The sequence below is a fragment of the Tenrec ecaudatus genome, chromosome 2, assembly GCF_050624435.1.
Source record: "Tenrec ecaudatus isolate mTenEca1 chromosome 2, mTenEca1.hap1, whole genome shotgun sequence".
NCBI classification, from domain to species: domain Eukaryota; kingdom Metazoa; phylum Chordata; class Mammalia; order Afrosoricida; family Tenrecidae; genus Tenrec; species Tenrec ecaudatus.
Genome location: NC_134531.1, coordinates 203,404,338 through 203,428,855, shown reverse-complemented (window position 1 = coordinate 203,428,855; position 24,518 = coordinate 203,404,338). Strand labels below are relative to the sequence as shown.

General features: G+C 38.2%; 1 pseudogene; it reads left to right on the top strand.

Annotated features, from left to right (window-relative positions):
- Positions 1 to 1,520: 1,520 nt before the first annotated feature.
- LOC142440440 (large ribosomal subunit protein eL8 pseudogene) overlaps positions 1,521 to 24,518 on the top strand; it is a 42,991-nt pseudogene continuing 19,993 nt past the window's right edge.

Genomic DNA, 24,518 nt, shown 5'->3' with positions numbered 1-24,518 from the left:
TAGATAAAAAAACAACCTCCAACACACAAACTCATTGCCTGTAAAGTCAATCCCAACTCAGAGTGACACTCTAGGGAAGGGTTGAACTGCCTCTGGGGGTTCTTCCAATCTGACTTATTAGTAACTGGTAAAATGCAAAATAGAGAAATGTGAAACACAGCTTATAAAATGTAAGAATGTCAATTGCTAGACAGGTGGGATTTAACTTGCTTTGGGGGACTATGTAAGTAAGTACAATGATGATGCATTAGTGATGTAAATTTGTATGTGTGACGAAGATTAAATATAAATTGAGTAAACCGAGATTTAGAACGGCTTGTGCATTCCTGGATTAGGAAAAACATAAATAAATTGCATTGTTATAAGACTTACTGAACTAGACAATCTATTTGAATTAGACAAAAAGCATGACATCCATACTGCTCACATTTAGTATAATTAGATAAACACTGGGACAAATATGCAACAATATCCTGATTGAATATGAATTTAGCCCTCTGTAACAGTAATATTTATAGAATTGCTTTTTGATTTGCAAATAGAAAATTATACCAACTATTACTGTTTCTTCAATTCAAGGTTTTATAAGTTCAAGTTTACCTATTTATGACAATGAAAGAAATAATGACAACATTTAAAACTATGTATGAATTCCCTAAAGTTTCTAGGATAAGTCTGCTAAATGAATCCTGGGTTCAGGATACTGTATCCAGGCTTTCTAAAGGTGCTTCTTAAGGATATTACTACAGAAGTGTACTATAGGCATCATCGATAGCATAGTAAATTATACTTTCTAATCATACCTCTCATTTCTACCAGCTTTTAAAAATTGTCAGATATTTGTATTCACAAAAATCAAAAGCTATTTGAATCACTAGTTGTGTCTAATCTAGACATAAGATACAATTTATTTTCCTACATTGGCCTGACGAATTATTCACTTTTAATATACAACTTTGACAGAAGTACTTGTTCTATAATAGGTTTTTATATGTATGATACATCTCTCTTTTTTACATAAATTAAAAATAGTAATCTCTCTTAGTTGTGTTTACAACAATAATCTTTTTAATCTCCACTACTAAATTTTGGATTGGAAATACTGAACTTAATTCTACATTTAGAATTCTGAATTTAGAGTTTCTTCATGATGTGTTTCTCTCTGTTGTTAGCTAAAAGAATTATAACTTACGGAAACTTAAAATGCAGACTTATTGAAATATATAGGCATGTACAGAGGTGAATTGTAATAAACAGGAACATACAGTGAAGGCATATTGAAATAAACACTCACAGTTCAAGCATATAATCAAATAAATATGATGCAATAAAATGTGTAACATTGAAAAAATAAGACATACCTGTATTAAAAAAGCCAACTTTACCTACAAAATTATAGTTTAAGTAAAAAAATTGAAGAAGAAATTGGTAAATATTGCAATTTAAAAAACTATATATACGAGAACAAAATACAAACCAAATCACTGTCAAAGATAAGTACATTCTGATTCATAGTTACCATGTATGGTTTTGAGGTTGTAAATCATCATGTGAGCAGCTACTCTCATCGTTCTGGTGTGTTTGAACCAACTAATCTTGTGGTTATCAGCCCAACACTCTCCAGATGTCATGACCAAGTAAGTTGAACAAGAAAATGAAGTATTGGGTGAGTGAGTCTAAATTAATGGGAATGTAACAACTTGAGCAAAAAATACCACAATATAGAAACAAAGTGAAAAAAAATCAGACGCGTATTATTGAATGTTTATGTAGAAATTGATAACTTACTGCATACTATCAGGCGTACATTTTAAAATTAAGAAAAACGAAGTTAGTGAATCCTTGAGTTTTCAACCAAGCTCTAACAAACAATGAGAGAACATATGAGAATATGATTTAATGCCCTAGTATATTTCTTTATGGAAAACACTATTGGATTAGTAAAGTTGCACTATTTATCCAATATTTAACATATAATAATTATTATTCACAAAATTGTCTGGTAGTAATAATAATTCATTGAATTTAAGTAAAAATTTTTACAAATTATTAAGTACTGTGTATTTACAAACACCCTGTGTCTATCAATAGGAAAAATGTATCAAATTTTTTACTTAATCTGAATGTCAAAGTTAAAGAATATTTGAATGAAATATTACTTCATGTAAAATAAAGGAGCACACAAACACACAGAGGAAACAACAAGCCTTTAGGGGAACTTGAAATATCTAAAAAACATTCTGCCAAGAGCACTCTTGATTTCCTTGTTCCTCAGGCTAAAGATAATCGGATTCACAAAGGCAGGCACTATGGAGTAGAACACAGATGTGAGAAAGTTTTGAACAGCTGATACATCTGAGTTGGGGCCCAAGCAACCAATTATCGCAGAGATTATAAACAAAATAACTGTAGCTAGCTGGGGGGAGCAGGTAGATAAGGCTTTGTTTCGGGCTTCCATAGATTTCATCCGGAGCACAGTAGAAAATATGTTAATATAGGAGGTGAGTAAGATAAGAAAACAGATTAAGACAAAGCCAGAACTGACTGCAATGGCCACTGTTTCAGAAAACTGCACAGACTGGGATGAAAGGCTCAGCATTTGAGGAATGTCACAGAAAAACTGGTGAATGACATTGGATTTTGTGAAGGGCAGCCTGAACAAGGTACCTGTGTGGATTGCTGAATACACCAGCCCACTGGCCCATGAGCCCCCTGAGATCTGTGTGCACAGCCGTGGGGTTATGATAAGTTGATAATGCAGAGGGTGACAAATGGCAACATAGCGGTCATAGGACATGACCACAAGGAGAAAAAATTCTGTGATTGCAAATAAGATAAACAGGAATACTTGAGCCACACATTCTTTGAGAGAAATCACTTTACTGTCCATCAGAGAATTTAAAACCGATTTGGGGACAGTTACTGAAATACAGCAAAAATCTAGCAAGGACAAGTTGGCTATAAAGAAGTACATTGGGAAATGAAGGTGCATGTCTGTTATAATGACAGTAATAGTTAGAAGATTTCCAGCTGTGGATCCCAGATAAATCAGTAGGAAAAGCAGACCTTGCAGGACTTGGAGCTCCCGAGAGCTTGTGATGTCCATGAGGAGGAATTCTGTGATGATGGTGAGGTTGCCCATTTCAGCTACCACACTCTTCTCTCCCTGAAATTAAAAGATAAAATTATGCAACATACCAAACTGGATACTCTGACTATCCTCATAATAAATTAAACCTCTTACAAACTTTGATCTAGTGCTTTTTTTTTCATGGTCAATCATACGTTTATTTATTGACTCTTGCCTTTTTTTAATTCAATTTTTTAAATTAATTTTTTAAAATCTTTTTTGGGGGCTCATAAGGCTCTTATCACAATCCGTACATACATCAATTGAGCAAAGCACCCTTATACATTCGTTGCACTCGTCATTCTCGTAATTCATCTTCCACTTGGGTTCCTGGAATCAGATCAGTTTCCATTTTCTCCCCCTAGTGCTTTTAAATAATTGTTTCATTTAGTCAGCAAATAGGAAAAGTGACAAATATTAGTCAATAATAAAATGAAGTTTATCCATATAATAAACACAAATATGTTAATCTCAACATATCTTTTCAATTAACTTAAAAAAATTTCATTACAAATAAAAATATACACCACTAAACTAAGAAAATACAACCAAAACTGAACACAGAGCTTGAATATTGTTCTTCTCTCTGCTAAGAGTATTATTCCTCTCAGGGCTCTCTATTGTAAAGCCCATTAAGAAGCTTTTTGTAATCCCATCAATGAACTTTCTCTCTAGTATATTTTTCTTTCTCATAATGTAACTAAATCATAGATGGGAAGTGTTTAATGTTCAATAATACACATGCAATTTCATTTGGAGAATGCTATGTACTTATATCTCTAAATCCTCAGGGAAAACTTGTAATTAATTGCAGCTTCCAGAAATGATTAAGTCCCTTTAATGACTTATTTATCTCATTTTTCAATGACTTGTATTCTCACCTATCCATTGAGTATTAATTAGATGCATCGTTTGAATTTTAGCGATAATATTATAATAGTGATTTTATAAAACATGAGAAAGCAAAAGTTTCCTAAGATAAGTTGTTAGTCGAAATTCTTATCTCTAGGCACTAGGAATAATCATTCTTAGAAAGATAGAATAAGTTGTAGCATTTTATAAACTAAAATACTGAACAAATATATTGAAGCATGTGTGTAAGAATGACTTTTGAAAGGAAGATGGACGTACTCACTTCAATCAAATACACCATCATCATGTGAAACAACTTCAAAATATTTATTAATGGTAAATCACAAGCAATAAACTTGAAATGTGACAACAATAGAATGAAAGACATATACTGTCTATTATTGAACTATATAGAGCTGTAATATAAAATTTAGATAACAGCCTAACCAACACTTCTGAGAGGAGAGTAAAAAAATGTAGGCTTGACTACTCAAGCCTGAGTTTTCCCATTGAGAGTTGAGTATAAATTCGATGGTGCCTGGATACAGTGCATGGTGAAAGATAAGGGGCAAAAAAGAGAATATAAAAGGAGTAACAATAATAACAGCATTTAATATAATGAAAATTGTACTTGGGAGGTTAAGGTGGACAGATAGGTATAGGGGAGCTGATACTACAGAGTGCAAGGAAAAATAAAATATTTTGAAAATGATTGTGGCAACAATTGTAAAATCATGCGTAATCTAATTGAATCTTGAATTGTTATACCTTTAAGAGCTCCCAATTAAGAAGAAAAAAAAGGATTGCACCTGGGATCTTAAAGACTTGTCCTAAAAAAACAGTCATCTATGTGAAGCATCAACTAAGTCCACATGGAAATAGCGCACCAGCCCTTGTGATCCAAGGATTGTAAATGATACAGTCCAAATCTGGAGATGGGAGTGATATCAGCTGTGTTAGTCTGAATATACTAGAGAAACAAATCCTGGGAGACTCATGTGTGTAAGAGACACTTTTGTATAAAGGGAATATACATTAAGAAAGCAGCCCAACCCATTCCAGATCAAGTCCATAAGTTGTATATTAGTCCATATGTCCAATACCATTTATAAAGTTCCCTTCAGACTCATGCGACACATGCAATGGTACAGAGTGCAGGATGATCACAGGCCAGTGGGTAGAAAGTCTTTGGATCCTGTGGCACTGTAAGAATCTCAGCGCTGGTGGAGGTTTCCACAGGGCTTCTCCTGCTCCCAGGTCCGGGGTCTATCAGTGTAATGCCATGTGTCTTGTCAGTAGAGCATCTCAGGGAGTGAGCCAAGAGAGAGTTTCTTGTCAGCTAGGATATCTCACAAATACAGAGATGAGAAAGAGAATTGTCTCTCACCTCCAAGGAGGAAATACAGGAATTCCCACAATTCTCAGGAGAAGGCCATGCCCACACAGAGGCCTCATTGGTTATATCTTGACTGACAAGCCAGACTCTACCCCTTCACTTGTAATCCTCTCAAATTGACACCAGATTATGTAACTATCATGAGGGCTTAAATTGTGAACATCTAGTTTGCAGAAGGCCATAACCAACAGTGGAAGCCCAAAATCCATTTCCAGGGTCATGACATAGATTAAGTTTACAGTGAATCCCCTCTGACTAGGGGTCTGAATATCCTTACTCTCATCAAGGGTGCATCGGCAAGTGGATGATGGCAGGTAGTTTGTTGTTGCTAGAGGCCTTCGGGTTGATTCTGACCCATATGATATTCTGCACAACAGAATGACACACTGTCTTGTTCCTTGTCATCCTCACAATTATTCCTATAATTAAGCCGGTTATTACAACCACTGAGTCAATCCATCTTCTTAAGGCCCTACTCTTTTTGCCACCCGACTTCTTTAATAACCTGAGGTACTCCCCATGATTTGATTTCCGCTGAAAACTTATACATATTCAAAAAATGTAAAATAAATTGTCACCATCCAGCCTCTAAGCAGTTCTATGGCAGTACTTCCGTAGTACTTCCTATATAAGCCTCTTTGTCCTGTTAGTAGTCCGTGGTACTTTCAATATTCTTTGCCAGCACCACAATTTAACTGAATCTTCTTTGATCTTCTTTATTTAATGTTGAACTTTCACAGGGACACGGGGCAATTGAAAATACCATGACTTGCATGAGTTGCACCTTAGTCCTCAAAATAGCATCCTTGTTTCCAATACTCTAAAGAGATCTCTTTTTAAAAATTATTTATTTATTTTAAAAAAATTTTTTTTCTCTAAAGAGACCTTATGCAGTAGATTTACCTAATACATCTTTTGACCCTTTGACTGCTGCTTCTGTGAGCATTGATTGTGGATCCAAGCAAGACAAAATCTTTGACAACTTGAAATACTTCTCTGTTTATCAGAATGATATCTATTGTTCTTGCTGTGCTGGTTTTTCGTTCTCTTTACATTGAATTGTAACCAATATTGAAGAATAGAGTCCTTGATCTTGATGGAAGATGTAGGTTCTAAATTCACACTTTATAATTGCAACTCATGCTTGACCCATTTTAAAGTGCTAATTTTCAGTATTTTCTATTAAATTGAGATTTTCCCCCTACTTTATTTTATTATTATGGTAGGTTTTAAAAAAATCTTTTTCCCTATATGAAATCCAAGATAGGTAAATCTATAGAGATAGTTCTGGATTCAGTGTTTTGGAGAGTAGTGCGAGGAAGTTTGGGAGGAAATGAGGTGCTGATAATGAAAGAAGAAACTGTTCTAAAATTGATTACAATAAAATGGTACAACTCAGTATAATTGAACCATTAAATTTTTGTGATATGTAGTTTATACACCCATGAAACAATTTTTTAAAATCATTTTATTGGGGGCTCATACATTTCTTATCACAATCCACACATACTACTATTGTGTCAAGCAAATTTGTACGTTTTTTGGCATCATCATTCTTAAACATTTGCTTTCAACTTGAGTATTTGATAGAATCTACTCATTTTCCCCCTCCATTCCCACTCCCCATTCCCTCATGAACCCTTGATAATTTATATATGATTATTATTTTGTCATATCTTAACACTGTCTGATGTCTCCCTTCACCCACTTTTCGGTTGTTGATACCCCAGGGTGGAGGTTATATGTAGAACCTTGTAAACAGTTCACCCCTCCCCACCACCCTTCCTCCATCCTTCAGGTATCACCATTCTCACTACTGATCCTGAAGGGATCATCTGTCCTGGATTCCCTGTGTTTCCAGTTCTTATCTACACCAGTGTAAATTCTCTGTTAAAGCCAGATTTATAAGGTAGGATTGGGATCATGAGAGAGGGGAGGAAGCATTTAAGAATAGAGAAAAGTTTTATGTCTCATCATTGCTACCCTGAACCCTGATTGAATCATCTCCTCCCCATGACCCTTCAGTAAGGGGGTGTCCAGGTGTCCAGTTGCCTACAAATGGGCTTTTGGTCTCCACTCTGCACTCACACTCATTTGCAATTGAAAGAGTTTTTGTTCTTTGATGCCTGATATCTGATCCCTTCGACAGTTTGTGGTCACACAGGCTGGTGTGCCTCTTCCTTGTGGGCTTTGTTGCTTCTGAGCTAGTTGGCTGCTTGTTAATCTTCAAGACTTTGAGACCCAAGATGCTATATCTTTTGATAGTCTGGCACCATCAGCTTTCTTCACCACATTTCCTTATGCAGACATTTGTTTTCAGCTCTTTTGTCTGGCAGGTGAGTATAATGGATTGCCAATTTAATAAAACAAAGTGTTCTTGCATTGAGTAAGTACTTGAGTGGAGGTCCAATGTGCACCTGCTTCCTTAATAGTAAACTCATAAATACTTGCACGTAGAACTATTTCCCCACCAGCCTATATAAATATGTTCACACATGTACATGCTTGTGTTTAGTTCTCTATAACTACCCTTTGTCTTCTAGTTCTTTCTTCCATTTCCTTTGACTTTCCTCTTGTCCCACTATTATGCTCAGACTTCATTAGAGTTTCAGTAATTTCTCTCGGTTACATTGGTCTTGCTGAATCCCTACCAGGCCTCTCACACCCTCTTTGGCACTAATTTTGCATCACTTGTTGCTTACTTGTCCCTGGTTTGGTCAAGACCACCTTTCCCCTCACCTCTCACTCTCCCATGTCTCTCTGTAACCATCTGTCTTGTTCATCGAGCTTATCTTTTCTAGATAGATCTGCAGAGATAATAACATGCACCAAAAAACAAGGCACAGCAAGACAGAGGAACACAATGATGACAACAAAATTGAAAACAAATGACCCAAAAAATGATAAATTATTTGTAAAAAAGGAAAAATTTTAAAAAGAAAGAAAAATGTATGAATAGATCAAGGTCTGATTTTTTACCTCTATGCATGCCCTCCAGTCACGTCTGATGGGATGCCATGCTCTTGCCCCAGAGTCTATCCTTTGCACTCCCTTGGGAGTTCCCTGTTCTGCTCCCCCACCCTACCCCTGTGCTCTGCTGCAGGCATTTGGTGTTTTGCCTCAGAATCGCGGTGTCAGTCTGGGCCAGTCCTGACACTGAGTCTCCACTGTTGTCCCCTATAAGGCCATGGGTCAACGAGGGATGTCTTGTCTCATAGTGGAATCAACCATATGGTCCACTCTATGCATTGACTGTCCAGAGTGGGGATATGGTCCTCCAGGCTTGGTCGCCCTGGGTGTGCTCCACTCTCTCCTCTTCCTCCCCATTCGTTTGCTTCCTTGTACTCTGATCAGACGTGTCCCTGTTCCCTACTTGCAGCTTCAGTGTCATCCTCTAAATAAATTCTTCTGGGGGGAGGGGTAGTTGTCCATACAAATGGTATGGAGGCCAAGCCCTGAGGCCCTTCCACTGGCACCCGTCCATTCCTGAATGCTGTATTCTCATCCTGGAACACTGGATTTAAGTCTGATTCCTCTTTCCCTGTGGAGACACAAACAATATCCTCCCTTTGGGTGGTCAGTGCCCTATTCCCCCGCCAAACATCTCTCTTTCTCTCTCTTTTTTTTAACCTTTACTCCCCTCTCCCGCTCCTTTTTAGTTGGCTACCATATGTACCACTGGATTTGATCTGGTCCCTGCCATACTACATGGACCTAACCTCTAGAGTGTTTGTATACGTTAGTTTTTCCCTGTGCCCCTTTTGCATTTTCTTATCTCTTCTTTGTTTTTGTTTTTAATAAACTTGCCTCAGCAGACTCATCTTGTAATTGTCCCTTTGTGCTTGGCTTGCTTCGCTTAGCATAATTTCCTCTAGTTCTTCCCATGCAGTGATATACTTCTTGCACTCATCACTGCTTTTTAGCAATGCATAGTACTCTAATGTATGTTCCACAGTTTTTTAATCCATTCATGTGTTGATGTAAATTTGGGTTCTTTCCAAATCCTTGTGATTGTGAATTGTGCCACAATGAACATTGGAGCACAGATATCTGGCTGTGGTTTGTTTCTTGCCTCTTCTGTGTATATGCCTAGCATGGGGGATTGTTGGGTCATATGGTAGCTCAATATCCATTTGTTTTAGAAATTGTCAAATTGATTTCCATAGTGCCTGGACATACCTGCAAGTCTACCAGCAGTGGATGAGAGTTCCTATCTCACCACAGCCCCTCCAACACTTGTTGCTTTCTGATATTTTGAATTTGGCTATCATTGAGGGTATTAGATGGTATCTCATAGTTGTTTTAATTTGTATTTCTCTTATGGATAATGATCAAGATCATGTTCTCATATATTTATTAGCCATTCAGATTTCAGACTGTGAAATTTCTGTTCAGGTCCTTTGCCCATCTCCTCAATGGGCAATTAGTTTTTCTCTTATTTTAAGCTTGCAAAGTATTGTAGGTTTTAGTAATATGGCCTGTCTGATGTCTCATTGCTAAACATGTTTTCCCAGTCGGTGGACTCTCTTATTATGCACTTGGTGAATTCTTTCGATGTACAGAGGTGACGTATTTTCAGCATATCCCACTTGTCTATTTGTGACTACTCTGTATTTCTATGCTTCCCTATTCTGATAGCCTATGTATTCCCTGTGAAAAGGTTTTCAGATTTGTCCCAATTCCCTCATTAATGGCCCAATTGTTTGGGGTTTTATCTCCAAGTCTGTGATACACCTTGAAGTTATTTTTGTACTTGGAGTGAGGTAAGGGTCTTGCTTCATTTTTCTGCAGGTAGATAACCTTTTTTTTTCCTGCACCATTTATTGAATAGGGCATCTGCTTCCCATTTCATATTTTTAGGCCTTTATCAAAATACAGTTGCCTCTATGCTGATGTTTTTATTTCTGGGCTTTCAACTCTTTTCCATTGGTCTCAATATCTATCATTATACCATTCCCACACAGATTTGACTACTATGACTGTATAAAATGTGCTAAAGTCAGATAGAACAAACCCTCCCACTTTGTCCATCTTCTTGAGGAGTTGTCTGCTCAGTCTTGGCTTCTGGCCCCTCCATATGAAGTTGATAATCAGTTTTTCCAATTCGTTGAAGGAGGATGGTGATACTCATATCAAGATTGCATTGAACTTATAAAGTGCCTTGGGGAGAAGTGACATCTTTACTATATTGAGTCTACCAATCTACGAGCATGGGATGTTCTTCCATTTGTTGAAGTCACTCTTGGTTTCTTTAGCAGTGTTTTATAAATTTCCTAATACAAATCTTTCAGTTTTTAAGTCAAGTATATCCCTAGATATTTCAGTTTGTGCTTGGCTCTTGTAAAGTGTTCTATCTTTCTAGTCATCTCTTCTGTGATGTTGTCTGATGTGTAGTGCAGTCCAATAGACTTCTGTTTGTTGATCTTGTATTCTGCCCCTCTGCCATATTCCTCTATTGCTTCCAACACTCCAATTGTGGAGTTTAGGAGATCTTTGATGTATGCACTCATATTGCCTGTGAATAATGATAATTTTGCCTCTTCCTTCCCGAAATGAATACTTTTAATGTCTTTTCTTTTTCTTATGTTGTTAGCTAGGACCTCCAGTGTGATATTATATAGGAGTGGGGACAAGAGACATCCTTGTCCAGTCCCCTTTCTCAGTGGAATTGTTTTAGTCTTTTCTCCATTAACTACCACATTGGCTGTGGGCTTTTCATATATAGTTTGTATAATATTGAGGAATTTTCCTTCTATTCCTATCTTTTTGAGTGTCTTAAACAGTAATGTGTGTTGGACGTTGTCAAATTCTTTTTCCGCATTTATCAATATTATCATGTGGTTCTTATTATTTTTCCAGCCAATGTGGTGAATAATACTGGTGGTCGTTTGTATGTTGAATTATCTCTGCATCCCCGGTATGAATCCCACTTGGTCACAGTAAATTATTTTTTAATATGCTTTCCTATTATATTGGTCAGTATGTTGTTAAGGATTTTTGCATCAATGTGCATTAGGAATATTGGTTTCTAGTTCTTAATTCTTGTGGGATCTTTGCCCACGGTAGGTATCAGAGTCATACTAGCTTCATAGAAAGGGTTTGGGAATTTTCCATCTTTTTTTTGTTTTATGATGTTCTGGAAGAGTTTGTGTCGGATTGGTGTCAGTTCTTCCCTGAAAGTGTGGTAGAATTCTCTCTTGAAGCCATATGGCCTGGGGAATTTATGTTGGTAATCCTTTGATAACGTTGTCTATTTCTTCCGTTGCTATGGGACTGTGGAGGTCCCATATTCCATCTGGGATATTCTAGGGAGGAATTGTGTTTCCAAATATCTGTCCATGTCTTCAAAATTGTTGAATACATTAGAGTATAAGCCTTCATAGTACTGTGTAAATATCCTTTTGATTTCATTGGTGTCCATTGTAAAGTCCCCTGTTTCATCCATCATCCTTGCAATTGTCATTTGTTCCTTCCTTTCTTTGGTTAGGTTTGCCAGCAGTCTATCAATTCTGTTAACTCTTTCAAAGAATCAACTTTTAGCAGCATTAATTTATTCCATAGTTTCTTGTTTTCCTTCTCCTGTATCTCAGCTCTGAGTTTTATTATATCTATCCTCTTGCTAATTGTAGGGTTATTCTTTTGACTCTGTTCCAATTGGTTTAAGTTTTGTGCCAGCATATCATCCACGAATCTCTCTTCTTTTTTCATGTGTGCATTTATTGCTATCAGGCTTCCGTTGATAAATGCCTTTGCTGTATCCCACAGGTTTAGTACGTCGTATTTTCTTTCTCATTGGTTTCTAGAAACTTCCTGATTTCATCTCTGACCTGGGTCAATACCCACACCTTTTGCAATAGAGAAATGCTCATCTCAAATTGTTTGCCCTTGTTTTATTGTCCCTCATTCTGTTAATTTCCAGCCATATGGATCAGTGATTGGACAGAGACATCTGTATAATCTCTATGTGTTTGAATTTATTCAAGTTTGACTTTTGTCCCAGCAAGTCATCTATTTTTGAATATGTGCCATTTGGTCTAGAAAACGATGTGAGTTCATTTGCACGTGGGTGGAGAGATCTCAGAATGTCTATCAAGTCATTCACGTCGTCCCATTGTGCTGTTTAGAACTGTCGCCTCCTTGTTGAGTTTCTTTCCCAATTATCTGTCTTTTTCAGAGAGTGGTATATTAAAGTCACCAACTATTATTGTTGAACCTGAGTTCTCTTTTATCATCTTTTGGAGTGTTTGATTTACAAATGTGCACATTTCTCATTGTGCAGATAGATATTTATTATGCTCACGGATTCTTTGACAACTGTTCCCTTGAGCATTTTATATTGCCCCTCGTTGTCTCTTGTAGTGGCCAGTGTCTTCAGGTCAATTTTGTCATATATTAAAATTGCTACCCCTGCTTTTTTTTTGCATTTCCATTTTCTTGGTTTATTTCTCTCCAGCCTTTAATATTCAACCTGTTTTTGTCTGCAGGCTTAAGATGTGTCGCCTGTAGGCAGCAGATTGATGGGGTATGCTTTTTGAGCCAGTCTGTTGGCCTTTAATGCCCGCTCACAGGCCATTGATATTCTGTGTTATTTCAGCATCTGTGGACTCTGTGATGTCATGTTGTACCTTTTGTGTTGGGTGCTTTCCTACCTATATTATCCACTTGTGTTGTGTGTGCTTTATGTTTGCCTTCTTTCCACTATTGAGTCAATGCTATCCTGCAGTCTGTTTTCTCTTTGTCACCCTATGGATGGAGTTGTTCTATGTGATGGTCCCTTATTTGTACTTGGTTTATGTTCATATTCTGCCCATAGTGGATTGGCATGGATATTTTTTAGGGCTGTATTTCCTTTTATGTATTCTTTGAGGTTTTCCTTGTATGGGACAATTCTTACTTCTCCATCTATCTTAATAGAGAATTTGGCCGGGTAAAGTATTCTTGGTTTGCATTGTTCCCTTCAATTTTGTGAATCAACTACCCCATGCCTTCCTCTTCTTCATACTTTTCACTCATAGTTCTTATTGGGGTACCTTTATACATGACTGTTTGCTTTTCCATAGCTGTTTTTATGATTTTCTCTTTTTCCTCATAGTTGGATAAATTGACAATTATGTGTCTTGTTGAGTTCTTCTTGGGATTCAGTCTGGTTAGAGTTCTTTCAGCCTCCTGAATGGTTGCCTTATTTTCATTTATTAAGCTTGGGAAAATTTCCTCTAAGGACTCCTTTGCTATTTTCGCTGTTGACTTCTTTGTTGCGTCTTTTTCCAGTAGTTCAATTATTCTAATATTATTTCTCTTCATCACATCAGACATGGCTCTCAAGTTTCTTCAGCTTCCCTGATTATCTTATTTGACTGATTTTCATGTTTGCTGAGTTCTGCTCGGTTATCCACCAGGTTACTGGGGGGATTTTCTGCCTCCTTAAGTCTGTTGACAAAGTCTGTCAATTTGCCACACTGTTTTGTTATTTCATCCGTTAAGTCTTGTATTTCCCTTTGGTGTGCTGCCTTTATCTCCTCTGTCAGTTCATCTGTTTTCTGCGTTGCTTCCCTTGTGACTCAAAGCAGCATTCTGAAATTTTCTTTCTGTGGCAGTTCAATATCTGCTTCTTCTATACACATCTTTTGGTTCATCACTTCTTCTGACATTGCCTTCTCTTTCTCCTGATTTTTCGCTGAGGTTTTTAGGACTGGTTGCTGTTTACATGTTGTTTTAGAAGAGCCTGGAACCATCTTCCTTAGTCGAAGAACACTGGACTCTCTCTTGGGTGACTCATATGAGTGCTTCCACAAACTACCTGCCAGTAGCTGTACTAAGAGTTTAGGCTATAGCGATATATTCCTGTGGTCCCACTATTAGAATAGCCGTTCAGTATTCCATTATTTGAAATGTGAGTTGGATAGTCTTCTCCTGTGACACTGGTCGAGTTGTGGGTCCATGAGTGTGTTGCTTCACTGACTGATCTATAAGTAGGCCTCGAGGTGCTTGGAGTACCTCAGGTGGCCTGTCGTGTTTTACTCTGCCACAGGAGTGCCAAAGAGGGTGTGTGGGTTTACCCTCTTTGATGTAGAGTTTTGTGGTTGTCAGGGGGAATTACTGGAGACAAAGAGATCACCTTGGAGGTTGGGTGTATGTTCTCACAGTAGTATGGAGCCCCACAAGTGGGGGGCAGGTGTTTCCACAGTCACTTGTAGGGCCTAGGGGTTTAGGCTGGAGTTCCCCCAACTGTTTGAAGGGGAGATCCCCCTGATCCTTGGCTTATGGAAGAGGACCAGCGTGATTTCCCCAGCTGCTTGCAAAGTCAAATAAGGCGGGTGGGAACTCCCCTAGTTGGGCCTTCATTGTTGCCTTTGGCAGAGGGGAGTGGCATGGAGGCAGCTAGTGAATTGAGGAAGGTAGGAGAGGGAGAGGAGAAGAAAAGGAGAGAAAGAAGAAAACAAAGACTATAGCAACAAAATTAAGCAAACTAGCACCCACTCAAACACACAACCAAAAGGCACAGACTAAACTATAGTGAAAACAGTGAAAAAAAGGATAACTGGATCTGCTGAGACTGGGGCAGGAGAGAGACAAGAGGTAAAAGAGTAGAAGAAAAATTGAAAGAAGAACAAAAAGAGAGAAAGAAAAAAAAGAAAATGAAGGAGAGAACATTTTATAAATAAAGAGATAGCAGAACCCCATGGCATGCTGTGTATAGCACTGTCTCATGAGGCAGGCTGCAGCTGTCCCCACTTGGTGGGCAAAGTTGCCCTAGGCAGAGGGAAGCGTTCTGGAAACAAGCAATAGTATGTGAAAGGCAAGAGAGGGAGAGGAGAGAATCATAAAATCAGAGAGAGAGGATAAGAGAACACAGAAGAGAGACAAAAGAAAGGAAAATAGAAGAAAGAGAAATAAGTGGGAAACCTCAACTATGCTCAATAAGGTTGGCTGTGAGGGGAAAGAGGGAAAAGAGAAGGAGGAAATAAAGAATAAAGAGATACTTGATCCCTGATTGCTTGAATGTGGGGCCAGAAGTGTTTAAACCTTGCCCCACAATGGCAGGTTTGTGTGCCTTTTTAATGCAAGGACCCAGTTTTGCTGAACAGAATTATACCAATTGGTGAGATCGCCTTAGTGATCCGATGGAAGTTTCCTCAGCAGCACGGAGTGGCTGTCACAGCTGCCTCGTGTGGTGTACAGCACTCCTACAGAGGGCAGGCTAGAGTTCCCACTCTTATTTTTGTTGATTTACCCTAGGCAGAGGTAGTGATCTGGAAGGCGGTAGTGGCATATGATAGGCAAGAGAGGGAGAGTAGAGGATAAAGAGGGATAAAGGTTGGAAAAAGACAAAAGTAAGAGAGAAAAATAAAAACAAAACAAACCTGAGCTCTTTGAGGCCAACTGTGGTGGAAATGATAGAAGGGTGAGTGAGTAAGAAAGAAGAAATATTGTGGTAAGGAGGTAACTGAGAAGTGATCACCTTTTCATGGGCTAGAGGATTTCAACTCTTCCTCAAGGATGTGGTGTCATGTGCAAGCTTGATGCAGGCTTCCACAGATGCAGGGTGGGATTACTCTAGCTGGCAAGATAGCACCAGCGGCCATGCGTCAGTTCCCACAGAAGTACTGGTGCTGGAGTTCAGTACTATACCTGCCTTGTGCTGTGTGTTGCACTACAGCAGGGTCTGGGGATGGGTGGTGTGTTCCCACAACCCATAGCCCCATGAAGGGTTCTAAGACAGGCAGAACCTCCCTAGCTGTGTGCAGAATCATTGAGAGAGAAGCTGGGCTTGTACATAGACTGCTGGTTCCCTACTAAATCAGAGGATTTCATTTCATTATTTATTTTTCATCACCCGCTTAGATAGAATACAATCAAATTAAATTGTCTCCCAGCTCTCTGCTCTAGCTCTGTGTTCTGTTAGCAGCTTAGACTGCTTTAGCAGGTCTTTGTAATGAAAAAGCCTCCAGGCCCTGAAGCTAAATTCCGACATTCCTTAGCATGGACATCTTCTTTTGTTGATTTTGTTAAGACCTCCATCTATGTGTGACTTAGAGCTAAACAACAAGACTGGGGTTTGAGTTTTTACCAATAATATGTATTTCACTCTTTTTTTATATTATGCTTGTGAGGTGCTCTGATTTTGGGGATGTGACTCTGACCCCCAGAAGGGGAGATCCAGCTTATCATAGGGGTTGTTTCCTTCTCAGCCTATTGGAACTGAATTCACCCCTTGGGCTCTGACTATCCACTAATTCCCCCCCCCCGCCCCCCACCATCTGCCTCAGGTAAAATTCTGCTTTTTCTTCTACTCCAAATTATGGTTACCTGCCACCCCACTCCCCAGGTTATGAACTCAAGGCAGCAAACTGCTCAGGGAACTCTGGCGTGGGGTTCTACTCTTATCTAGGATTATGTCCGCTTTAGGCTGTCAGCGTGGGAAAATTGCTACTCCAGCAAAAGGACAGCTCAAGCCCACAAGCCCAGCTTGCTGAAGCTAGAGTAATGTATAACATTCTTGGTTCACTTCATGAGTAAAAATCACAAAAAAAGTGGTTCAGGAGACCCCTACCCTAGTTCTAATTTCAAGACTCCATCTGCCAGTTCACTTACCTCCAAATTTTCTGGTCTGGCAGCAGGAGCTCTGGACAGATTAGACTTGACTAGTTGCCATTTTCCTCAACTCTCTTCCAGAATTTCTGTTTTACATATAAACGTAGAAAGCACAGCTATCATTGAGCATTTGCTTTCCAGCAATCCTTCTCAGAGGCCGCATGCACACCGCCTATCAAAATGGCCATGCCAGGCTCCGTCCACAGAAACTGATCTAAACATCTTAGCCAGAGGCTGCAGTACTTTCAGACTGCGTCTGTGAAAAGGGTTAGTTTTATTTTATGCCTTTTGTGTTATTCAATATGATTTAATAAAATATTGCACTGGTCTGGGAAGACTCAAATAAAATTCTCATATAAATTAACGTTAATTACTTTTTTGTTGTAAGACAAGTATGTTTACTGAAGTTTCTTAGGTTTGCTCTACTTTCAGATAAAAAAGCCAAACTCATTACCATTATATTGATGTCAAATGATAGCAAGCCCACAGACTAGAACATGTAGAACTTCCCTGTGGGTTTCTGAGACTGTAACTGTTTACGGGTGCAGAAAGCCTCATCTTTCTCCTGTGGAGCTGCTGGCAGCTTTGAACTGCTGACCTTTCTGATCACATCCCAATTCATAACCACTACATGTAACTCCTACACATACACACTGCTTCAAATAGTGAGAGGAAACTATCTGATCATACGACCAGTTCCACTAACTTTAACCTTTATATATGAAATTTTGGTTCTCTCTTTACTTGACTACTAACAGCACCTTTGCTCTGCCTGAAAACTCTTAAGGAGACTGCAGCGTCTTCCCAGAAAAGAGCATGTTCACCATCATCACAGATTTCATCCTCATGGACAGCTCCAGTTCTAGGGAACTCCAAGTCTTCCAGGGTCTTATGTTCTTAGTGATTTATCTGGGATCACTGACTGGACATTTTCTCACTGCAACTGTCATTGCCATCAACCCACATCTTCAATTTCCAATGTACTTCTTTGTAGCAAATTTATCCCTTATAGACATTTGCTACATCTCAGTTCCTATTCCCAAATCTATTATGAATTCCTTAACAGACAGAAAAGTAAGTTCTCTCCCCTGCTCAGATTTTGCTATTGCTCCTCTTTGGAATCACAGAGTTGTCTTTACTTGTAGTGATGTCCTAGGAGCATTATTCTGCTACTTGCCACCCACTGTACCACCAACTCACTGTTTCCCCACACATGTGTTCACACTGGCCAGTTGACTGATCTATTCTGCCATCTAAACCGGTAGTATATTCAGGCATCCTTTTCCAGAGTCCAATGTGATCCATCAATATTTCTGTTATATTCCTCCCATTTTGAGAATTTCCTCCTCAGATGTGGAATTTTCAAAGTATGTTCTCATTGCTATAAGTTCAAATATACTTTTGGTATGTCTGGTCATTTTATTTACATCATATGCTAATAAATTTTCAACTCTGCTTAGGATGCAATCAGTGGAAGCCCGTAACCATGCCTTATCCCCACAATATTCTGTACCCCACAATTAGCAATACACATTCTATTTGTAATTTCTGCAGTAATTGCAACATTAGTTCAGCTCTCACATAAGACATCTCTCAAAAATCTTCTCATTGCCATGTTTTATGGTACAGTGTCACCATTGAGAAACCCCCTCATCTTCAGCCTATGAAATAGGGATATTAACATTACTCTAGGCAGAATGCTCAACAGATACTTTGAGTTCTCAACAAGAAATTTTCTTAGTTAAAAATAAAAATGCTTAAAAAAGACACTTTATATTCAAGTATGGGACCCCAAAATTAATAAATATGAAACTATGCTAACTCAACACTTAATACAAAGGAATATTGGAGATCTAATATTGAAACACATTATAATCAAATATTTATAATCAAATATTCCTTAAGTAAATATATTAATTGTGTTAATAATAAATGTTGAGATAGTATTAAAATATTTCCTAAACACAACTAGTTAAAGATTTATTTGTGAAAAAATGAATTATCCTTTACATTGAGTTGTAATTCATACTGAAGATTACATCTGCCCTTCATCAGCAAGGACCATATTTCAGATTCAGAAAGTAAGTTTATGGCATCTATATAATGTAGGTTGTTAATAAGCCTTCCTTCAATCCTGATGCTACATTTCTTTTATATAATCCATGTCTGTGATGATTTATTCTGCATACAGAGTGTGTTAGACAGGGTTCTCTAGAGAGACAGAACCAGATCGCTCATAATTATATATATATCACAAGAAATGAACGGTAAAATTATATACAGTTAGATATATTTAATACAAGAAATGAACAGTTAAAGTATAAAGCAATACAAATGGCTCAGTGCAAATCACTCCCTTGAGAGAGTTGTGAGGAATTCCTTCAAGGACAGGAAGGACAGGAAGTCCTTTAAGTCTTGAGGACCGCCAGGTAGTCTTCTGTAGAGAGATTCAGGCTATCCCGGCACAGGGAGCAAACAGAAAGGCAGGTAACCAACAGTCAGCCAGGTCACTAACAGTCAGTCCCCAGCTCAAGAGATGTAAATTCCAATTTTGTGGCGAGGCAGGTCTTCAAGGAACCTCAAATTACAGTGACACAGTCCACAGGTTTGGTGTCCCACAGGTAGTGTAGCTTGCAAATTGAGGCACAGAACAAGCAAGGCAACTGCACACTGGTCTAATGATCAAAGAGCGAGAGACAAGAAAGGCGACAAGGGAAAAACATGGGACCCAAATGGTAGAGAAGGGGGAGTGGCAGGCCTGGTGGGAAATGATCAAGGGTAAGGTTGCTTAGAGAAGAGGTATACTCTAGCCCAGGTGGCGACGAAGCATGGTAGTAGGGCAGGAGGAAAGTCAAGGGAGATGGAGGAAAGAGCTAGGAGTCAGAGGGCATTTATGGAGGTCTAGACAAAGACATGTACATGCAAATATATATAGGAGGATGGGGAAATAGATCTATGTGTCTATATTTATAGGTTAAGTATTAAGGTGGCGAAGGACCTTGGGCCTCTACTCAAACACTTCCTCAATGCAATGAATACTTTCTTTTATTAAATTGGAACTCTATGATGCTCACTCTCCTGACACAACTGCTAGAGCCAAAGTGGGTGAACAAGTAAATGTGGTGAAAAAAGCTGATGGTGCCCAGCTATCAAAAGAGATAGTGACTGGGGTCTTAAAGGCTTGAAGATAAACAAGCGGCCATTTAGCTCAGAAGCAACAAAGTCCACATGGAAGAACACACCAGCTTGTGTGATCGAGTAGTCCCAAAGGGATCAGTTACCAGGCATCAAAGAACAAAAAATCATATCATTGACTGCACACCTCCATGATAGGATCGCTGAAGACAAATGGGTGCATAAGCAAATGTGGTGAAGAAAGCTGATGGTGCCCGGCTATCAAAAGAGATAGTGTCTGGGGTCTTAAAGGCTTGAAGGTGAACAAGCGGCCATCTAGCTCAGAAGCAAAAAAGCCCACATGGAAGAAGCACACAGGCCAGTGTGATCACGAGGTGCCAAGGGACCAGGTATAAGGCATCATGCAAAAAAAAACAAACGATATAAGTGTGTGCATGTATGTGTATATATGTATATATGTATATGTATATATATATATACCATATTAAATGAAGGGGGAAGTGCAGAGTGGAGACCCAAGGCCCAAGTGTCGGCCAATGGAGAGTCCCTCACAGAGGGGTTTAGGAGAGGAGATGGGTTAATAAGGGTGCGAGGTAGTACCGATGAAGAACACAGCTTTCCCCCAGATCCTGGATGCTTCCTCCCCGCAACTACCATGATCCGAATTCTACCTTGCAGGCCTGGATAGGACAGAAGCTGTACACTGGTACATATGAGGGCTGGAGGTACAGGGAATCCAGGGTGGATGATACCTCCAGGACCAAGGGTGTGAGGGACGGTGCTGGGAGAGTGGAGGGTGAGTGGGTTGGAAAGGGGGAACTGATTACAAGGATCCACATGTGACCTCTTCCCTGGGAGAGGGACAGCAGAGAAGGGGGGAAGTGAGACTCTGGATAGGGCAAGATATGACAAAATAACGATGTATAAATTACCAAGGGCACATGAGGGAGGGGGGAAGGGGAGGGAGTGGAAAAAAAAAAGAGGACCTGATGCAAGGGGCTTAAGTGGAGAGCAAATGCTTTGAGAATGATTGGGGCAGGGAATGTATGGATGTGCTTTATACAATTGATGTATGTATATGTATGGATGGTGATAAGAGTTGTATGAGTCCCTAATAAAATGTAAAAAAAGAAAAGAGGAGAAAAAAATGATTAGGGCAAAGACTGTACAGATGTGCTTTATACAATTGATGTATGTATATGTATGAACTGTGATAAGAATTGTATGAGCCCCAATAAATTGTTAAAATAAAAATAAATAAAATAAAATAAAAAGAAAGAAAGGCGAGGCTCACCAAGCCATTTTTCTCTACGCCCTTCAATAAATCCCATCTGTGTTTATCAGCCAGAATGTCACAATAAACTATCTCACAGAGTAAATAAGTAGGTGAAAGGATACAACTATGAGGCACTGATTTTAAACAGTGCATTTTCTCCTTGTTCTTTACACACAATTGCCTCTTGTACAATGAAGTCTTCTGTAATCAGAAAATTGAGTTATGAGGAAAAGGGAGAGGTACTCAAGGGAGAAAAGACCTTCTGAGCTGCTCCTCTGGTCCATTTTTTGCATCCAAGGAGGATGCAAAGGAAAGTTCACAAAAGTTCAATGCGGGGCCTATATCAGTGCACAACATCAGACGTAAGCTGTTCTCATGGTTGATAACTAACAAACATTAGCACATTCTGACCTCACTGAGAATCTTGTTGCTGCAACAAGTAATGTCCTTCTTACTCACTGTCTGTGCCAAGTCCCTTAACTTTCAAACTGTCACATACTTTACCCACTTTAGGTTTAATAAAGTTAACTAGCCCAGAGGGAAATGGGATAATATTTCCCTACTCGCAATGCTATCCATATTTTGTTAGAAAACACACAGTCAACTGCTTTGGCATAGTCAATCAAATACATATAAACCTACCTTTGTTCTTCGCTGATTTTAGCAGAGATCCATTTGACATCAGTAACACTATCATTTTTCCACATCTTCTTCTAGATTCGGCCTAATTCTCAAGTGACTCCCTGTCAATGTATTCCTGCAACTGATTTTGGATGATACTAAGAAGAATTTAACTAGCATGTAATATCAATTAAATTGTCCTATATATTGAGCATTCTATTGGGTCATCTTCTTTGGAATATGTACAAATATGGATCTCTTCCAGTAAGTTGGAAAAGTAGTTGTCTTCCAAATATCCTAGCACATGTGAGTATGTCCTTCCAGTGATTCATAAGTTTATTGAAACATTTCAGTTCATACTTTTATAAATTCCTTGAGCCTTGTTTTTAATTAATGCTTTCAGTTCTGCTTGAACTGTTCCCTTAGTACCATTGTTTCTTGCTCATATGCTGAGAAACAAATTGTGGAATGTTGACAAGTTCCTGTTTGGTACAGTGACGGTGAGTATTCTTCCATCTTCTTTCGATGCTTCATGTATAACTCAAAAATTTACCTGCAATATCTTTCAAAACTGTAAAACAAAGCTTTAATTTTTCTTGATTTCTGTCAGTTACAGATATGCTATGTGTGTTCTTCCCTTCCCTGTTTTTAATTCTAGAACTTTTCCAATTTCATTATAATATTTTACTTTATCTTCTCAGGAGCACTTTGACATTTTCTGTCCTGCTCTATGACTTCTTCATTTCTTCTATTTGTCTTGGATCATCTATGATTAAGTGTAAGTTTGAAAGTCTCCTCTGACATCCACTTTGAACTTTTGTTTCTTATCTTTTTAATGATCTTTGGATTTTAAATAATTTTAATTAGCATTTCAGCCACATGACATAAATTCAGTATTTCAATCATGTCAAGAAGAATTGTACAATTACTACCACATTTAATTCTACAAATTTTCTTCTTCCTTGTACTCATTGCTATTCATGTAGTTATTTTTTTCTAATTCAAGCAAAAATTACTCAGGAAAACTCTCCAATTCCGTTAGTGTACATGTACATGTCAATGCCATGGCTTAAACTCTTTTTATATGAATCATTTTTTATTCTTTTTATATGAATCATTATTGATATCCTTTTCCAAATTATAGGAAAAATCTTTCTCCGTCACCCATAAAAATTATTTGTCAAGTTAAACTTCTTGACTTTTTTCTTTTTATGGATGATGCTCATGCTATTCTCCCATAGCTCCCCAGGTCTTCTCTCATTGGTGATTTTTTTTGCAGTCAATCTCTTTTTGAGATGTTCTCAAAATTCAGCTGGGATAAACTCAAGTTTAAACTTTTGCTTTCATGGACTTGTCTTAATTTTCTTCAACTTCACCCTGACTGACATATGAACAATTTTTCCAAAGTTAACCACGGGTCAGTTTAACTGTTGGTATTAGACTTCTCCATAATCTCATATTTCATCCTGAGAGGTCTATATATATAGTTACTGTTTGTGTTGTTGAAAAAGGATGTTTGCTAAGAAGAGCTATTTCCCCACCAAAAATTCAATCATGTGATCTCCACCTTCATTTCTATCAAGTTTCAATTCTCCAACTACTATTTCATTTTTTCCTTTTCCACCTGTGGTATTCCAACTGCCACAACTGGCATTCTGATTGCTCATTCACATTAGGTAATAGGTGAAGCGCTGTGACTACAGACGTGTCAACATTAATTAATACTTTATTACACTTTTCAGCATAGAAACCTCTTACAGAATGTATTCATTTTGCCATGCATTCACAGTTCACTTAAGGTAATTCAGGTTTATCCATTGTGTCCTCTCACTTCTGCCTCCACTGTTACAAGTGGTGTGTTTATCATCTTAAGCTCTCTCTCCTCTTGTTTGCACAGGTATTTTTTGGATCTTTGAACTGAGAGTTAGTTTTTATCAGATTACTTTCTCAGGATTTAGGATCCCTACTTGTTTCTATTCAATTCTTTTTATTTACCCCATCAATGCTTTTTAAATAATTGTTTTATGGGCATATGAACCACATATCATACAATTCGATGGCTTGATCATACTGAGTTGTAAAATCATTACCTTAATACATTTTAGAACATTTTCTTCTTTCATTGTTATTAGGATCGCCCTCCATCAACCTCCCTGGCACTATCCCCCAAAAAATAAATCCAGTTACTGTCTCTAGAGATTTACCTACTTTGTATTTCATATAAAGAAAAAGCTCCAAAACAAAAAACCTACCAAAAATTATAAAATAAAATTCATGAAAATATCACAGTTGAAAAGAAAGCATAACATATTCAAATTTACTACAATTTTAAAATGGGTCAAAAGCAAGTTCATAGATAAATTGTGAAATTTGAACGTATCTACATCTGCCATGAAGATCAAGGATTGCAGCCGTAAGTATAGATTACAATTCAATATAACGAAAACCCAACCCCCCACAACAAAACAAAAAGGATCATTATGCAAGAGAAGCTTTTGTAGTCATCAAGGATTTTG